This window comes from Lasioglossum baleicum, chromosome 13 (genome assembly GCF_051020765.1).
Source record: "Lasioglossum baleicum chromosome 13, iyLasBale1, whole genome shotgun sequence".
NCBI classification, from domain to species: domain Eukaryota; kingdom Metazoa; phylum Arthropoda; class Insecta; order Hymenoptera; family Halictidae; genus Lasioglossum; species Lasioglossum baleicum.
In genome coordinates, this window is record NC_134941.1 from 4,988,228 (window position 1) to 5,008,103 (window position 19,876).

General features: G+C 36.6%; 2 protein-coding genes across 2 annotated transcripts in view; one reads left to right on the top strand and one right to left on the bottom strand.

The window, feature by feature from the left end:
- Positions 1–19,876, top strand: part of Dpr1 (defective proboscis extension response 1) — a 467,695-nt gene that overhangs the window by 352,234 nt on the left and 95,585 nt on the right. The gene's annotated exons all lie outside the window — the stretch shown is intronic.
- Pect (phosphoethanolamine cytidylyltransferase) overlaps positions 1–19,876 on the bottom strand; it is a 173,746-nt gene continuing 153,870 nt past the window's right edge. Inside the window, exon 18 of the mRNA XM_076436343.1 lies at positions 1–19,876. This exon is cut by the window's right edge and continues 26,174 nt beyond it. The gene's annotated coding sequence lies outside the window, so the exon portion shown is untranslated.

Below are 19,876 nucleotides of genomic sequence, written 5' to 3' on the forward strand. Positions count from 1 at the left end.
TCACAGACTTTAACATGATGTTACCGTGAAACCGGGGCTCTCACGCCGCCGGTGAGCCAGTCCTTTTATGAGTCGCATGAATGACTATTAATTTAGGTTGCACCATTTCTCTTCCGTTTACTAACCATGCTATTTTTTTACGTGAACTCTCTCGACTTGCTGCAAGGTAGAGAGGGAGAGGGAGGGAGATTGGTCAAAGCACTCGGTCGACCTAAATAAAGTGAAATCGAAATCCCGCGAAAATCCTCCATTCGATGCACGCAGCACACTTCCGTGTGATGTTCTAGCTCTGTCGGCAGAACTTTGATTGCTGTGTAATTAAGGTCAATAAGTGCTCTAACCCCTTCTTCCGTACCTTTACCTATTTCGTGTCGGACAATCTAAGTGAAATCGGGGAAAACGCTTGCCTTCGTACCTTTCGGATGATGATCCCTTTGAACAAAGGGAAATCCGAATTCCGTTGTTCCAAATCGAGTACTAAACGATTGCAGAAGAAAAGAATATTCATTCTATAATCAATTAACGAGGAAAGGGATAATTGCAATAAAATTGATTTTGGCATTAGCATTTTCTGCTGTATTCATATTAAAACAAAAATAATTCTTGCAACAAAACGGAAAGATCGATTTTAGCTCAATTTTACTTTTTATTTTATTGAACAAAATACTTTTTTATTAAAAAATGAAGCATACTTTTTTCGAATTCTATTTAATTAGTGCATATCTAAACATACAAAATTTTATAAACTTTAATAGTGTCTATACATATATTTAAATATGATAGTAATAATATATATGTAGTGAAATGTAAATTAATAAAAACCAATGTATCTGATTTACTTTTCCTCTTACGTTCAATGATACTAAATTTTGAATATAGTTAGATCCAAATTTTTAGCCAAAACTTAAGTTTCAAAAATATCCAATGGCACAGTAAAAGTAAAATGACATCACTAAGGCATACACTTTTGGTCTTACGGGTAAAAGAGAGATGAGACACCAGAGAGAAGAAGAAGATCAAAAAACGAAGTGAAAAATGGCGCGCAGCGTATAATTTAATATCAGATTGATGAAGAATTGGGATTCCACAAGAGTAGAAAGCGGCGGTCAAAACGCTCGCTTTTCTAAAGTCGCAGGAAATAAAAGGACACATAGATCGCAGGGAAAAACTAACGGCTGTCCTCAGATTCGTAACGACCGACAGAGCCGGGCCGTTCCATTAGCCGTGATTGGTCAGTTTATTCACTCAAAGCAACCACTCTGGTGCCGGTGATTTGTCCCAGTGCGAGAAAAATCTTCCCTCGAAAGTTACGTCTAAGTGAAAGGGACGTGAAATGACGGCCGTCTGGGAAATCGAAGCCCGATTGCCTGGTTGGACAATGCGGCTGACGGGGTCGACCTCAAAAGAAATGGCGAAATGGTCGAGAATCTCTTCTTATTACGCGGGACTCTTCCCTCCGAATTCGGTTAGGCAGACCGCCATCGGATCCTTGCGATCACGGTTGTATCAGAGGAAAGCCCAATATCGATCATAGAATTTGGATGGATCAGCAGATTGTCTCGAATGAAGTGGTCGAAATGTTTCTAACCGGCCAAAGGCTGTCGAAGGTCCCTTTCACCGCTTGACAGAGGACTTCGCAATTTAATACTAACTGGGCCGGATTATAACCTTGTTTTGTGTTGCAGATAGAAAAAATCGTGGAGGAAAATTTTGCATTGTTTAACAACAAGCTCCATCATCGAGCAGTGCGCGTTTTCATTCCCCGGTATCATCACACAAGTTCGACTCGGGGCTAAAAGATCTTCGTTACCACAACTAATTCGACGAAGAATTTCGCTTACCGACACAAATGCGCTAAAGAGTGACGCCCCCTCCACTCCCCCATTCTCCAATGTTTCTTTCTCTTCGCTGGCCTGTCGAATGCCGCCATTGTTTCGTCGAACAATGGCGCCCTGAAGAAATTCCATTCGACGTCCGTTGATTACGAATCGAATTGTAAGAGATACAGAGAGTCGCTTCCGACTAGGATTCTTTGATTAATCCCGGTTAAATCTTTCGCAGTTACCTTTCGAAATGGCCAGAGTTGGCGTCACGGACATTTCCTGTTTGATCTGTCCTCTAAACCTGCACGGCGAGGCGGTGAAAGCAAAATGAAATTAACTTTTCAAAATTTAATATAGTCGCATATAATATACTATATCATCCTACCTTAAGGGTAATGTTTAGATGGTTTACTTAGGCGAGAGACCTTGTGGAACACCGATAACGTTACATATCGACGATCGCGTGGTACCCTTGCGCGAATTAACCCAAAGATTCAGCATGAAACTGCATCGTCGCGTTCATGTGTCAGAGCGCCGTAAACAGAAGTTAAGTCAACCCCAGGGGAGGATACCGCAAACATGGCGACCCCATCTATAGCAGACACGGTTCCTCATTGCCTGCTCTTGCTTCTTGCTCTACATTTTATAGATATATATACTAGTCAGCCGTTGGGAAATGAGTCTACGGAAATCAGCCGAAATTTCCTGCGTCGCCTGTACAGCGTATTCCAAAAATATGGAATACAAAATTTGTATAATTTTTGTGGCTCGCATGAGCTTAGGAGAGAGAATTTTTATTTTGCATAAAGATCTCGTGATGCTAAATGAACCCTATGACACACTGAAATGAAAGAGTTATGCGTTGAATTGAAAGGAAAAAGACTTCTGATGTGATGGCTAACATGAACGACGAATTGACTCGCTATTGTGTCCCCATTTTAAATACCTTCCCCTTCTACGGCGCTATTCCCCCGCGCGTCCACTAGAGACTGGTGGTACAAGTAGAGAGGGGGTAAGCTTTGCCCCTGAATTCTTTTAAAAGGTTGAACAATATTTTACTTTACTGTGCAAACAAACGACGTCTTAATACGTCAAGGGCCTGGTCAGAGAAATTTCGATCACGTTTTTCGACGTTGTTTTGATCCCAAGTGCAAACTCCATTATTCAACAAGTAGTACTATTAACAGAATCAACACTGGGAGATCTCAACCAACTTCGTCTGTTACGCGGTGGAACGTAACACATGTCGAGCAGTCTGAAGAGTATTTAACTTCGAATAAACGGTCGTTGTTCGCCTCGAATAGGATTCATTCGTATTTGGCGAGAATCAATCGGATCCCAACGAATACGTCGCCATTCACGAGACTGTGTACGCGGTCCGAACAAAGCTGGACAAATAAAATGACGTTATTCTTCAAGCCGAGGTGTCACCGTGATTCCAATTTCTACACTTGATTGTAAATATTGGCGCTTACGGCGTACCGGGTTTCGGGGTTTGCGTCCGTCTCCTTTTGTGCCGTTTCAATTAAAACAGATGTATGTAGGCCTGGCCGACGCGACGCATGCGTATGCCCATGGATATGTGTGCACGAGCGCCGCTCACTGTTTTGCTTTCAGCTTGCCGAACGACAGCAGTTTCGCCCGAACGCGAACGTTTAGATATATAGCATTGCAGCTTCCCTCTGTTCTGGAAGCTCGTCGATATTCTCCGCTCTCTTTTAATTCACCGCCTGTTGTCGTTTCATTTCTTCGATGACGAAAGTGGATTTCAAATTTTCATAGCAGTCTTCATACCATCATCCTCGTATTTTGCGGAACTCCCCGTGCTTAATTTCCCGTTCTCGCGGAGTCTGTTTTTTCTAAGAATCGGGGATGAAATTATAGGTATGTGGAAAATCTGGAAACAGGATCGGGAGTTTTGAAACCATTATGCTTTACATATATATAAAGAAAATTAAGATTGAAGAAGGTCAACTCTGTTTTTTAAAAGTTATTTGCAAGATGACCCAGCCTGTAACCGTAAGTTGACAGCAAGTTCCGCGTGAATGTAATTAGTAATTACGTGCCCCGTCTCATGTCACACACGTTTCATATTTTCTGCATTTAAAGCATTATTTTATTTTCGTGTGGGCTTTTTTCGCATTCGTCCGATTGAGTTCAATTCCCATGCCCCCTCCTCGCCGACTGAGTAAATATTGGAGCCGGTGCAATGACACGTGCCATTTGTTAGGTTGCACGTGTACGGTATATACTTTCAATTAAAATTCACGTGAAACTGAACAATGGCGGAGGCACTGAGAAGCGTTTTCTTCATCCCATGCCCCCGGGATGAACTGTCATGTTTGTTTTTCATGTTTATGCAATCATCGCGTGCCAGCGCGCGCGAATCTCGAATTATTTTTCGCTCGCCAAGTCCGTCTGGCCGCGGTTGTTTGAACTTTGACGATTCTTATACATATATGCATCCCCGGAAACAAATGTCCGTCCGGGTGTATTCATTTCGAGACGTTTAAATGGAACAAGAACTCGAGTATTTAAATTATTAATTCTCATCTGAATCCAAAGATTGAAATAGCCTAGCGTTGAATATATGCATTGACGTTTGAATATTTCAACAGTTCTCTACTTTAACAAGTTGACTGCCAGACCGGCACTCATGGAACTTCCGCTGGATTATAACTTGCTCTCTTTAATAAAACCCAAAGGGTATGTGCAAATATTTAACCGGATTCTAACATTCCCGACCTTTTTAACCCGCATGGATCTTCAACAAATTAGCTTTGTCTGATAATGAGGGACCCAATAAGAACGGTTCAACTTTCAGTCTGCCGCATGTTTGTTCCATCACACAGAGTGCTTCCATATTTGCCAGGTATTGTCTTCACATTTCTTGACCCACGTGAGCCTTTCGCAAAATTATTTCTGCGTGTAAAAGGGAATCCGATAAAAACCCATTGGATTTGTTCCTAAAGAGATTCTGTTTGAATCAAAGTTAAAAAGTGTTCTCATGAAACACTTATAATAACATATTACACACATATAAATATTACAAATAAATAACATATTCGAAATATATAACTCGTTTAATGTTGATGCATGAAATATGTGCTGCTCTTGCAGACAAATTTTTTTACTCACGTGGACCCTACATAATTTTTGCCAATAAGGGGGATCCAATAAAACTTTTCAACTTTCTATTTCACCATATTATTATTTTGTTAAATATAATGCTTTCTTGTTCGACAATTACTATACATATGTATACCCCCTTTATAACCTCCATCCTCCAAAAATTTGTATATCCTTTATAACCTCCATCCTCCAAAAATTTGTATACACTATTTATAACCTCCATCCTCCAAAAAGTATACACATACACCTTATAACCTCCATCCTCCAAAAAGTATATAGATATTATAACCTCTACCCTCCAAGAATTTTTCAAAAGATTTGTATTTTTTTCTCAATAAATATAGACCCATAAAATAGCAGAATTTTGCAGCATTTTTGTGTCATCTGAGACTTCATTATATTTATCAGCTATTGTCTAGACATAAGAACAAATTGAAGCTATTGAGGATAACAAACATTTACGTATCGTACAACAATCGTGCACCAATGATCCTCAAACGATTCAGAAACATAAATTTAATATTAAACGTGTTGTTGGTGAAATAGAGACAGCTTTGTACGATCATGGTCATGAAATCTTCGAAAAGGATAACGAGCCAACGAAAAGAACCGTAAAAATCCCAACACCCGATATTTTCCGGTCAGATACAATCTTTGTCAACTTTTGCTTCAAACTGTTCCTACTGCTGTGAGTTTTATCATACTTGAAAAGTGATTTATACATTATAATGCCATAGTAATGTACTTTGTAATACATGATTTACAGCTTGTTCAATTTCTCCAAATTGAATCCAATCATACTTTATTTTCTTTTAATGTGACAACTTAAAGTTACGAAATTAATGACTGTATAGAAGAACATTTCAAAGAAAGATTGCATGACGGCAAGGGTATTGTATGATGTAATAATTGATGCAATAAAAGGTAAATAATTAAAAAGGAATTATTGCATGATATGACCCCTTGATATTATAGAACATTCGTTTAGTAAATGTTTGCTAATTTCGATTGTTAGGTTCGTTTAGCGTTTTAGTGTGATCGACTGATTCGGTCCAAACCGACATTCATTTCAATTCATAATCATCATAATTATGAAAACAATATCGCTGCGCGTGAAAGCACCGACTACACCGCTCCAATTCCTTAGGCAAATTAGCACGGGGGGAACAGAGCGAGAAAGAAAGAAAAGTATTAAAGTGTTTGCAATTCAAACAAGAAAGGGGAACACGCTGAGGAATCTTGGATCCACAAACATCTCCACGATCGGCACAATATGACCCTCCCGGATCTTCAGATAAATTCGACCGAGACGAATCGCAACGGAGACGAAGAGTAAGCACTCTGAGATTTCTTCCGGTACCTTGGGAGAAGTATTAACGATTGCTAAACCGATAAGAAGTATTATACAGGGCGGTGAAAAAATATGGCAACATAGAAATCTTTCGTACTCATGGCAAATATACTAGGTGTGTGCAAAAGTTTTAGTCTTTTTCAGTCGTTTTTGCATAATTGCTGATAATTTTAATCATAATCTTCCGCCATATTGTGCATTGTTTGTTTGCTATCGTTGTGTCTATATGAATAACTTCATTACTTCGTATGTTGTGTAAGAATAAAAGCAAATTAAAACAATCACCGGATCTGTTGCATGCATCTAATACAAATTGGAAATCGTTTTATTATTTTATATATTAAGACCTCGTTTTCCAAATGTTATTGAATAAAACTAAGCAAGAAGGACAATTTACTGACAAATTATTTTATTATATTATAGTAAAATTGTATATTCTTTTAAACATCTTTGCAAGCAGAAAATGTACATTTCGCTAAAATGCCGTTTATTTTGCATGAAAATATTTAATTTAATTTCTCCCATATCCTGCATGTTGTATGTAGTTTGTACCCAATCTTATTTTAATCTGCCCTCATCTTGCCACAGTTTCTCATTTTCAAACAATGAATTTACAATTATCGTTACCATTCCATCGTATTTACTATTTACTATTGTACGAGTTTGACACCCAGAGACAAATTAAGTTGCGGAAATGAAATGGCACAAGATCTTGGTGCAAGCCAAACTGCATTGATGGCGGCAAAAGTGCATCGATCCGATCTGAATGGAAATGTATAAACGAAGAACAGAAAGAGCTTGATGAGAATGTTTCTGCGGCAGAAAATTTAGTTTCCCCGACACTGGCCTCAGAAAATTCGATCATTGAAATATTTATCTCGCAAAGTCTCATTGGGATTTCTGCGTGTCCGCGTGCGCGTAATAATTAAATTGGCTGTCGTAGAATTTCTATTCGCGGCAGGATTCATGTCGCAACAATTTTTTTCCTCTCTGTTCGTTCACTGAAATTTCATATTTTTTCGCGCAATGGATTTTAGGAAACAAGAAACACGGAAACCAAAACGGAAAATTAATTGCATTGCTTGGTAGTTGGTGGGACGGGCCTTAAAATTGATATATGTATATTCACAGATACTTTTTCAATTAGAAAAATTGGAAATACTGTCCATTTAAAACTCGTGCTGTGGAAGTGGTTCTGATATGATTGAATTTCTCATTGGAATCGCGAGAAAAATCTTAAATTTGCAAGGCACGGTGAATAAGAGGGATATAAGAAATAATGATGAGCCGTTAGAGCGTCCGAGAGGCGATAATGGTGCCATTTGCGTGCTGCCAATCGATAACTGTGTTAATTTATAAGAAACGCTGCATTTAATAAGTGGTAGTATCTGAATAATCACTTCAACGATCAATATTGAATGCTTGCTTACTGTATTTTTTTATTTCCTGTATTGACAAATCAACGACAATGTAAAGCGTGTAAAGAGATGTTCATTGAAGTTAAGTTCATTTTTAATTTATTTACAGATCGGAATTTGAAGCAGCCGTAAATATGTAGAAAATTAATTTTAAAAATATCTAACAAGAATCTATCTACAACATTTATAAAAATATTTTTAAAGAACATTCGAGGATGTACAACATTTATTTTATTGAATTTTTAGAGACATTTCTATCATAAAATAATGTAGACTTAGAAATACAATATAGAAATAAAAGAGAACAGCGAATTAGTAATAACACTGTGTCCATTAAATGCATTGAGGAACTCGATGACGAAAGAACACAGCAAACTCAGGAATGTTTGAAGATGCCATTTGCAGAGATATTTTTAAATAGTAGGTCACATTCTTCATACATTTGAAGAGGTGTATTCGTGGAATAAAATGATGAATCATTTTATTGGAACTTAGTCTTCACAAAAATAAAAGAGAGTACCAAGCTAGTAACAATACTGTGTCCATTAAATGCGCTGAGGATCTTGATGAAGGAAAAACACGGTCAGCTCAGAAATGTTACAAAGTGCCATTTGCGGGGATATCTTTGAAGACGCGGTACAAACTAAGTTGTTTAAACTCGCTGGTAGCACTCTAACCAGACTAACATCGGGGCAGGTGACATGCTAGGGTTACGTAGAGGGATTAGCACAGTTTCTCCCAACAGTTTCGTGACTGACTGACTCCTGCCACCGCAAAATCTAATTGTCTATCTGTATTTCTGTATTCACGCCCGTAAACATGTAAACCACTATTCTGTAATTCATGCTGAAATTTCTACTCGAAACTCGCCAAGATGATTAACCATAATATTATGTGTACGAGCATTCTAATCGATTATGTATCTGTAATAAAGGCTTCGTATATTTATCAAGTATTTGTCCAATAACCTTCTTTTGCAGTAGAATATTTTTTCGAATTATTGTATTGTATACAATAATAAATCATGTGCTTAGAAGGTGAATTGATGGCGACCCACAATTTTATTTTATTGTTTTTCTTCAATAGAATTTCTATACAATACTTTTTCCCCTAATTAAAGAAAAGTTCTCCGTCAACAAAACTCGATAAGCCACTGAATCTGCCATTGTGAACGACTTCTTTCAAATTATTTTTTATTTATCACTATCAGATAATTAGATCGTTTGATAGACTATTGTATAAGTGTATATAATTTCCTGAAAACCAGTATAATAATTACTGTGCATTTTATAGATTCTAAAAAATTTTATTCGCTTGATACTCTGTTACAAAACTGTATTTTTACAAACTTTAAGAACTGTTTTCATTATCCTGAGAGTTTTATTTCAAAATTTAAAAATGATAACACTACAATTTTCTGAAATTTAATTCAGTCAAACTTAATTTTTCCCATCATCATAATTAATTATTTTCACATAGTATTCTCTATTTGTATAGCATTCGCGTTTAATTGATTTTCATTTGATTTTAAATCTTCTTTAAAGTAACTTTCGTCCCGCAAATAAAATCACATATCTTTAATATACTTCATTTTGTCGAAGCCTAAACAAATTGGCTTTACAGACATCTAAATTCATTTTATTCAAATCATTCGTCGAGAAGATAAAACATCAAAAATCATACTCTTCTAACGAACCGGATTTTAAAGCCAATTAGCAGTTCTAGACTTTAAAAATTAATACCCGCAGCCGTACGGTGTCGACGACGTCTTTTCAAAGTTAAAACAATTTTATGATAGTTTATAATTCTCTTTGAGGTTTTACACTTTTATTCAATCAAAATATATGAAAAGGGTCTCCGTAATTTGGACGTTTTTATGAAATTTCCAATGACAGATGAATGAACCACATGTTCGACGCGCCCAGAGAATCCGGAAGAAGATAAACCAATAAAATTCTTTATTAAAAACTGAAATTATAATGAAACAGAAATGTAGGATTTGTTAATATGAATGATTTATAATACAAAGAAATGTAATTATTCAGAATATTCTCCCAATTTTATATTTATAATGAGGCTTTGAATATCACTGCCTCTGCAGAAAATGATCGATGAAAATAATTTTTATACATATATTTCTACATATATCAAAACTAACGAACATTTTCTATGTGTATTAAAGAAAATTAATTGAAGAATATTTATTTTGATATGAAAGAAAATATTTTCTGTGCCAATTAATTATTGTTAATAATGAGCTATTCACATCTCTCGAGTCTCTGTAACATTCAATGAAGATTTAATGGGGCATTTTATTGCATAATCGTTTGCCATGTGCGCCAGGATTTCTCATTCGGGTGCGTTTTCAGCGTACAGAATCCTCCTTCACCGACTGCAAGCCCATGATAGTATGAATTAACAATCGTACTGTAGTTGCGTTGCAAATAATTTCTGCGAGGTCTTCGCTAAAGCGAGCTTGACTGTTACGCCGCTAGTTACACGGCGTTCATAAACTTTCCGCAACTACAATGCGCACATAGGAAATGAACATTTTACGAAACTCGCATCACCACTTTCTGTATTTTGAGTTTGCGAATTTTCCGATCGAAATGACCCTTTCGTGTGTTTTACTAAAAAGCAATCCCTAGTACAATTTGTACAAAAAGTACTGTCTCTAGAAAAACTTTCTTTTTATGGAATATTCGTAACAAAATTTTTGTCTCTATATACTATTCAATAAAATATAACATGATGTTGATAAGAAAATTTGGTTCAAATATTTAGTTCTTGTCTTATTTATATTTTTATGCCTGTATAAAATAGAAACTGTTTTCAGATGCATAAACACAAAATCGACTTGAAACTTTTTTATGTGGATAGTATTATAAATATGTTTTTTTATTTTCTTAGATAAGTTAGCAGAGATTATGTAGATAAGCTTGGATTGATATGTAATAACTGAGAAGTATTTTCCAGTTAACACACACAGGGTCGCATCAGGGTTGAATTTGTCCCCTGTGTCAGTGGCAGGCATTCGACGTTACCATAAAATCCAGTCACGTCCCAAGTGCGCCTTTACATCATAAAACATCCATAAACTTTGACTGATCATGTTCGACGAAACAGTTCGCATTCAGCTTGCCTTGCAGAACGAGAACTGGGGCAAGATATAAGTTCGTACATCAACACTTGATAAATTTTTGCTGGTTCTAAGATAAAAATTGAAGACCATCTTACATTTTGAAAAAATTTCTTTGGGAATTAAATCTCCAAATGGTCTAAAATATTAAATTCCTGGCAAAATAATCACTTTCAAAAAATCAAATTGAAAGAAGACTAAAACTTTTGCGTACACGTAATATTGTATAATATATTATATTCTACAAAATGTCTCCAATGTTTATGTATGAAATTCTGTTATCTTCTCTAGTAATCAATTGTCCATTTCATATCAAGGTGTTAAGTACCAAATAGCGAACACGTTACTGTTGTGTAAAGTAGTGAATTTATCACGTGGAAAGAACAGTTTCACGAATTATGCTATCAATCGTTAGTTATAGTTTGAATCGTCGAAGCTGTGAAACGAACGGCATAAATCCTGACTTTCATGAATTTTATTGAAACGATTCGAGTACGTTTTCTCAAGTGTTGGAGTAATATTGCCGCCATATTTCCGTCCTAAGTACCGTCTTCAATCTTCGTTTGAGTACTGTCTTGAACTAGTTTTGATAAAGTTAAGTGACTTTCGGTGAAAGTGTTGGTGTTCTCCGGTAATCTTCTCATTGGGAACTTTGCGCATTGCTTTGCCGAAACCCCCATCTGACTCGGTGAAACGCCTTAACTTTTGATAAGGCAAGAATATCAATTCTTCGTTATTAATCCCATAACTCGTCGAATCTGATTGTTCTGTTTAGGTAACTGAAGAAGGTAATAGCGGAAAGTGTATCAGCTGTATCAGCAGGAAGAGAGACGTCACACGTTGATATCCCATTAAACTTAAAGTTTGAACAAACTGCTCCACGTTCTCTATCAATCTCAAATATTTCTCTTATCTCAAGTAATAATCAAAGTTGTGCAACTTACTTCGAAAGTTCCCAAAGTGATTTAATAAGATTTAAAATTTTGAAAGAAAGAATTTTTAGGAATAATACGTCTCTCATTAGTTTCCTAACTTATAATTTATTTCTTTATTGTTAATAATTCGACTGCGGATCTTTATGCATTTATGGTTTGTAAAAATTGTTTAAAAATACTGGAGTATCAAATTCGACAGAATTTAGTACAATTTTTATTTATTTTGACAATAGTATTTTATTTGGTACCACTTTCTTAAAATTTTTCTACAAAAATTGAAAATTGCATAAACATCCGCAGTCTATTAATAACCTTCAAGCAAGACAATAAAGTCTTTAATTATTGTACATATTTAGGAAAAGTTCGAGATGAATTAATTTATCGATAAGAACTGGAGAATATTCCTGTTCCTTAGTACTGTGAAATATCTCATATTTCATATCTCATTTCATCATATTTCATTTCACAGATCATAAAATGTTTAATTGCACTACGAAAGTATTGATTCAAGTTAGGTGGTTCCGGAAAAAAGTTTTAAAAAATAGACAATGTAGATCCCCGGAAGACTGGATGTTGCAACACTGTTGCTCCGGAAAGCCAATCACGCTCCCAAAGACGCTTTTATAACACTGATATAAAGCCAATCTCGCGTAAGCCTTGGTTCACGAACGTTATCGAGGGAAGAAAGATTTCCCGTTATATGCAAAGCACCCGAAACTCGATCCGTCCTGGATCAGCATAAATATTGCAACAAAGTTGCCGCGAATTTTGGCCGCGACTCGTGCTTCCGTTTGCACAGTATGCGTCGTTTATCTTGATCACTTCCGCGGCACGGGTTCTCCATAATTCTTCAGTGAAAAATAATGTTCGCGTTTCGTCCGATCGTATCGATAATGTACGCGGCGGCAATAGAATTTTTCAATGGAACTGGCTCGATGTTAAATGCACACGCCAAAACGTCGTTTCCTCAATTTTTCAAATAAATCACTGTCGAATCGACATCATTTTTAATTTCTCCCCCGCCGCCCTCTGACAATCGATTAAACAGTATTTTCCATATACACATATACGGAAAATTTAAACATAATGTGTGAGATTACTGGACCGTCTGCGTTCACAGCATATTTAGTATATACTATAAAGTTATATTCATTCTATATAAATATGTATGATAACAATTTTCCAAAAGTGAAAGTTGCATAAATCTGCAAAATTTATTCATTATATTACCAACATCATGATCAATATTGTAAGTATCGTTTCAGTTTATTTATATTTTTTTACTACGAAGTAGTACATAGATTTTCTCTATGGTTACTACATACTTCATTTTAATGATTACGTTTTCCTGTATTGGTTTGACTTGACATTTTCGAGAAAATCGAAATTAAAATCGCAAACATGGTTAGACGAAATTTAGATCAGTTAACATATTAGATATTTTTAAATATACGCGGGTCTCGATAATATCCTGTTTCTTGCAATCGACTTAGGAAATTCTAATTTTGCATAAAGATGCGCAGTCTAATTACAAAAAAAAAATAATTTTCAAAGCCCATAATTCCAGGCGTGTCTCATAAAAAATTAGAATAAAAGAACTTTGACAGCACGGTACTTCACAGCATTAAAACGAAGGTGCATCTTTAGAAATACAAACGATTCAATCCGAAAGTGAATATTCACCGTTGCCTCTCATTAAATTTATGATGACAGTCTCTATAGCGAAAATATCGTACACAATACCGTACTCAAAGTCCTGAAATGTGTATGGAGAATGGAGCCTCGTCACCGGTCGAACGAAGGCGAAACTTGAAATATCTTTTCCGGCCGTTTCCAATCAACTGTTTTCGCGATGGAATCCCTGGGTTTTATCCCGAGTAATTATCAACCGGATTCAGAATCGCTCGATGGATGAAGAAAGATACGGCGAGAGGCCCCGATTCACCGTCCCGCCTCGCCCCTATCTGTCTGCTTCGTTGGCCAGATCGCGGGACGGAAATTTAAGAACTTACTTGGAAATCCCTTTCATCTCGAAACGGACGGGCTCTTATTGTTAGCGCCGTCGGAACTCGTTTTCCACCGGTCGGCCATTCATTCTTGCCGCGAACATAACTGCCTTCGCTGAAAATCTTATCTCCTGACAAATTTTGTTACGTGCCCGCAGCAATTTCCGCGTATAGTTCTCGTCCTGGCGAGCCACCGCCAGGCATCCGCGTTCGTGTTTTAAAGTCCATGGGTCGCCCGACCTTTTTGCGAGAGCAGAAGGCCTTTTTCCTGACCCCCCGCCAGCAATCTTGCTCATTCGTCTCATTTCCTTCTCCGATGTTAGCTTATTTAATGCATGAAACGTCGAATTTATAATCAGGCGGTTTATTTTGAGTCGCATTGTAATTTTAACATCCTTGGAAACACCTTAATGGGCTATTAATTATTCACATAATTGATCGCACACACTTTAAGGGGGTACTCCCACTACAGGGGAACATACCGAAGTGATACACACCGACTTTGACAAAACTTTGGGAAAGGGTAGTTCTTAGAAAAATATTCGACACATATTTTTTCTATCGGCCATCGTTTCATATCGTAGAGGTGAAAACTACCCTCAAAGTTGGGGGTCTTAACCATATTTGGTCGAATATATCGGAAAGTATTAAAATTGGAGCAGTCCTACACTTGACAAAATGATGTATTTTTAATAAGATGTTACTATTTTTTTAAACACCTTGAAAAATAGCCCTTTTTTCTTAGTTTTTCCAATTAAATGTCAATCTATCTACTATTAATCTATTGAACAGAGGTACCTATAGGAAATTGACTTATATAATTTTTCAATAAATTCTAAAAACTGAGTAACAGGTTGGACCGCAATATATTCAGAAGCAGGGAACAAAAATCATTACTAAAAAGTGGATTACTATTGACATTTAAGATAATCTACGAAAAATACAAAGAAAAAAATTCAAAGAACCTGATGATTAAAGAATATCGATTTTTATATTATACTTTTTGGTTATAAGTAACAGTTATTACAACACTGTCCAAAAAATTGAATCCTCCTCGATAACTGTTATCGATGAAGAAAAACTGTTTCGATTGCCCAAAGCAGTTATCGGCGAAAGAAATTTATTTCGATCGCTCATAACAATTATCGATGAGAAAATTCATTTCGGTTGCTCATTTAATTATTGAATTGTCTATTCTTTATCGGATGGAGCAAGCCTGTGAAATTCATTGAGAAGGTTTCGTACAACAAGACGAATTTGTTGTACGAACAGGTTTGCGTTGAACGAGCCTTTCCAGCTCTAAAATTAACGCTAGATGATATGCGATGTAAGTTGTCAAGAGAAAAAATTTGGAAAAACTCATTTTTGTTACATTAAATTTTGATTGTAGCAATTAATTTTATGAATAAAAAATTTATGAAATAATTGCCTGTCTACCATTTGAAAATTGTACTATGTAATAATAACAATTACAAATTTCCTTCATCAATAACTGTTATGAGCGATCGAAATGAACTTCTCTCATTGATAACTGCTATGAGCGATCGAAATGAACTTTTCTCATTGATAATTGCTATGAACGATCGAAATAAATTTATCTCATCGAATAACTGTTATGAGCGATCGAAATAAGTTTCTCTTATCGATAACTGTTATGAGCGATCGAAATAAATTTGTCCCATTGATAACTGTTATAATTGATCGAAATAAATTGCTCTCAACGATAACATACACCAACAAGATAAAATTTTCGGTTACTTATAATCCTTATTTGTAACTAATACGATTTCAGTCGATGAAATACTTGTTATTCCATGACTTTTTTTCTTTTTCGTTATAACAGTTAGGGTCCCTATTCAAAAGTTCAGACTTTTTGCACACAGTTTGTATTCGACGCTGGGACTTTTGTACGTTCAGCAGCGCCACGGGTCAGGTCATTGGCATGATGTCTTGAATACGTACGCATTCGCAGAGGGTTGCGAATGCCTCGCCCCGATTTCACCCTGGAGACGAGAGGATGAGAAACACGCGAGGCGTGTAACCTCACACTGGCCCGGTTCAAACCGGACGTTTGCATAATACGCGCGAACCGCACAAAATAGCTGGCTAGACAGACGTGCGTGCGAGGGCGAAGAACAGCTTAGAGAATTACGGCCTCTTTCGTCTTCTCGCGCGAGCACAAAGGACAACAAACCTGTGGAAATTCGCAATTCTACGTGCGAACTTCTACTGACTTCGACTATTTTGCCCGTGTGTTTCCGTAGTTCTTAGGCTCCGTAATTTCAGCGCGTAATTTCAGCGCATAATTTCATGCATCGGATCTAAATTACTTTACAATTATTAACGAAAATGGGGATCTATAAATGGGGAGCAATATTATTCTTCAGCTTGTGGACTAAATTGTGGACTGATTTACAACGTTATTTGTTAAATAATGTTGTAGAGACTCAAATGATAATCGACGACGAATGATGGAGGCATGTCAGGCGAATAAGCTATCAGTCACAGTTCTTTGACCACAGGCAGCAGAAACCATTTGAATGGCTGCAGTCACGATTTTTCCAAGATTCAATGCAAATAGCATTCTATACCGAATATGCATTTTACTGGGTGTCACTATACAGGGTGAGTCACCTAACATTTGCAGCTCAAATATCTTCGTTATTTTTAAAGATATATTAAATATCTCGTGGACAAAGTTGAATTCAATAAAAATTGTTTTGTAATTTTTTTAACGGGATCATCCTTTTCTAAACACGATGATAGTTCCTTTCAAGATTTCACGAGTGTATAAATTAATTCATCCGATCACTCTATTTTCATTTATTCGACATTTTCGAAATCGTTTAATTCAAACGAATGTTAAAAATGTAGAGAAATATAGTGATCACTAAACGTGACGTCAAAGCCGTAGGGTGGGTGGTAAAAATATTCGCAGCGAAATTCCTGCAATTTTTAGACTGTAGTCAAATAGTTTAAATCGTGGACGATCGAATTCAGTGGAGTTAAAATGTCAGTGAAATGATGCGAACAAATTTGTTGAAATTGATAAAAACCACGAAAAAGTAATATTGCATACTGGCTTGCGAAAGGGTTCGTATATACGAAAGAAAATTCTATTAACTTTTTTCCGAACACATCTATTTAAGGTAAAATTATTAAACAAGAGACCTTATTGTTACTGCATAAAATACAAGTTTTTAACCTAACGTTTCTATATGGATAACAGACTTTGCTTGAAAAACGCTTCTAGCAGATAACGAGAATTTTATTTTGACGTCTATGGCAGAACGTAGGAAACTGGTTGGCCAATCAACCAGTGTTAATGCTGTCATAACTCAATACACATGCTGGTGTAACAGTTGTATCCTAACTGTTTGCACCTGTGCTCGCATGTTTTACCTGGGCGCGGAACGTCCACGATTGTGCAGGCTTGCAGGAGCTCGAGCGACGACTGACTGAGTCAGTCACTTTTTAAGCTCGTTCGTTCATCCGACTGAATTACAGGGTCCCGATTGCTCTCTTTCACTTTTCCCCGGGCCGTTCTCTCGTTTTCATCGAGCGCCAAGCCGGAGCCGGCGAGGTATAAGATTAATTAAAAACGTATCGGATACGCAGATTTTTAACTAACACGCGCTCTAGAGGACGTCCCTCATAGCGAGTACTTTGCCCGCTCGTTTTTTACCTACTGCCTTCCGTTTGAAAGAGTACGCGGCTTTTGACGAACAATTCTTGAACGCAGTTGCGATTCCAAAAATTGCATAGCTCCGGATGAGCCGCGTTCGCCGGCTGGCAATTAAAATAATAGAATGGTTTCCGGAAGTTTTGTTCCGGTCTCCGAGCAAGTATCAGTGGCAATCTTAACTGGAATTGCAATTCGAAGAATAATAAGTTTAAATGAAAGAATTTATTGCATGCTTAGAGTAGATCTAACTAGAAAAAATTCACTGGAAATGCAGTTTGAAGAATAACTCAATATAAGAAAAGTTTTTGCCTATTTAGAATAAACGTAACTGGAATTACAACTCGAAGAACAATAACACCAGATGAGAAAATTTATTGCAAATTTAGAGTAAATCTAACTAGAATAAATTAGTTGCAATTGCAGCTTGAAGAATAACGATGCAACATGAGAAAACTTTGTTGCTAACTTATTGTTAGTTAGAATAAACGTAACTAGAATAGATCAACTGGAATTGCACACTAGTGGTGGAAAGTTTTCAACATTTTTTCATTTTCATAAAAATGCAGTAATTCGACGAAACATACGGAAACGATAGTGCATTCTATTTTTATGATACTTCCCTTTGCTGGGAAACCTGTTTCTATTATCTGAAAATTGTATAGTTTTTGTGGAAACACTGGGATAAAAACAGGTAGAGGATGCTGTAGAAAGTCTCAAAATGACATTAATGTTTTGCAGAACCTGTGAACTGACGTTGTCCACATGACAATTGACAGAGTGCTTAATATTAGAAGAATAGCAAAATACAAACTGATAAATGCTTTTACAAAGAAAAATAAGCCAGTAGTATGACACTGGCTTTGACAACCGTCAAAAAAAGTTACTAAATAATTGGAATGATATATTTTCCACGCGACAATGCGAAACTACTGTAAAAAGAGTGAACAAATATGCTGTCATATTCTTAAACATGTGCTGTTATGTTTTCATAGAAAGCTTGCTTTTATAAACACATTTTTATACAATTTCTTTAACTTTGTATTTTTAATAGACCAAGTTATGCACAATCGGACAATTTATCCTTAAAATGAGAAAATATTGTTAGCAGTTGCAAACTCTCAATATCTTCAGCTGGTTAGTGCGTCTGACCATTGCTTGATGGTACTACTTAATATTAACTACCTACAACGAACACCGGCTGTTGCGCTCTAATCATCTATTTTTTATTGCTCTTATAATATTGTAATGTTCAATCAATATCAAATTATTCCAGAAAATTAACATTTCGTTCTCCTTAATAATAATAATAAAGGTTTTCAATAAATATTTCGTAACTATTGTTAACATGACTGTATCGTCTCAAGCATTTCATTTGGAACCTTCCGAATACTTTCGTGGTTCGCTGTACTTGTGGTGGCGAACGTGTTGAAGCTGATCCACAAGTTCGCAAAAATGTTGTATCAGCCGAAAACTTACCGCAGTAGATACAGAAGGTCTTTCGCACGCAGCCGGACATCTCGCAATAGAAACATTTCTATCGCGAGAGAACTTGGGTTATCGCCAATGCGAGTGCAATTAGTTCGCGATGACAATTCCACCGAGTAGTGACCATTAACCCAGTTCTTGCGCAAGGGGAAATCCACTCGCACTCGATCTTGACTTTCTCGAGCCTTGATTCGTCTTTTATTGGTAACTTTGCGTCGCATAAAACGACCTACCTAGTTGAAAGTTCGAAGTGACACTCGCGAGACAGCCGGCGAGTTAGTTTGAAAGTCGCCCGGAGGAACGAGAGCGGTGGGTGTTAATGTTTCATCAGGCCACTTGATGAAAATTATTCTGCGCTGCTCCATGCGAAAAAAGTTGAAATTAAAAGATGCAGATTAAATGCCGTGTGTGCGCAGTCCGAGATGTCTCGCGGGACGACGAACTGCTGTTCTTGATTAATGGAATTCTTCCGTGCATAGAGCTCCGGTTATATTGTGCATCGATCAAAGCTATCAGAAATGTTAATTCCACCCGCCGCTATTATCGAGCATTTCGAATTCTCGATCGATCGAAGTAGTCGATAACATACTGTAAGCGCCGACACACACGATCCGTCTTGTCGTCTCTTTTACTTATGCAATCATAAATAAGTAATGCAAGACATAGTTGAACTTAATACGTTTGGTATACACGGTTGGGGTGGGGGACAAAATTAACACCCTTTAAGAACTAATAACTTTTTAAAAATTGAACCAAATTTGTTGAGATGTTAGAAGGAATAGTTTAGCAGCTATAATGGAAATTTAAAATATGCCTTTGTCCAAACGATGGATTGCAGAAGCAAAGGCTTTGCACTTTAAAATGAGTCGAGATTTATTGTTGTAATTTACAAAATTATTAAA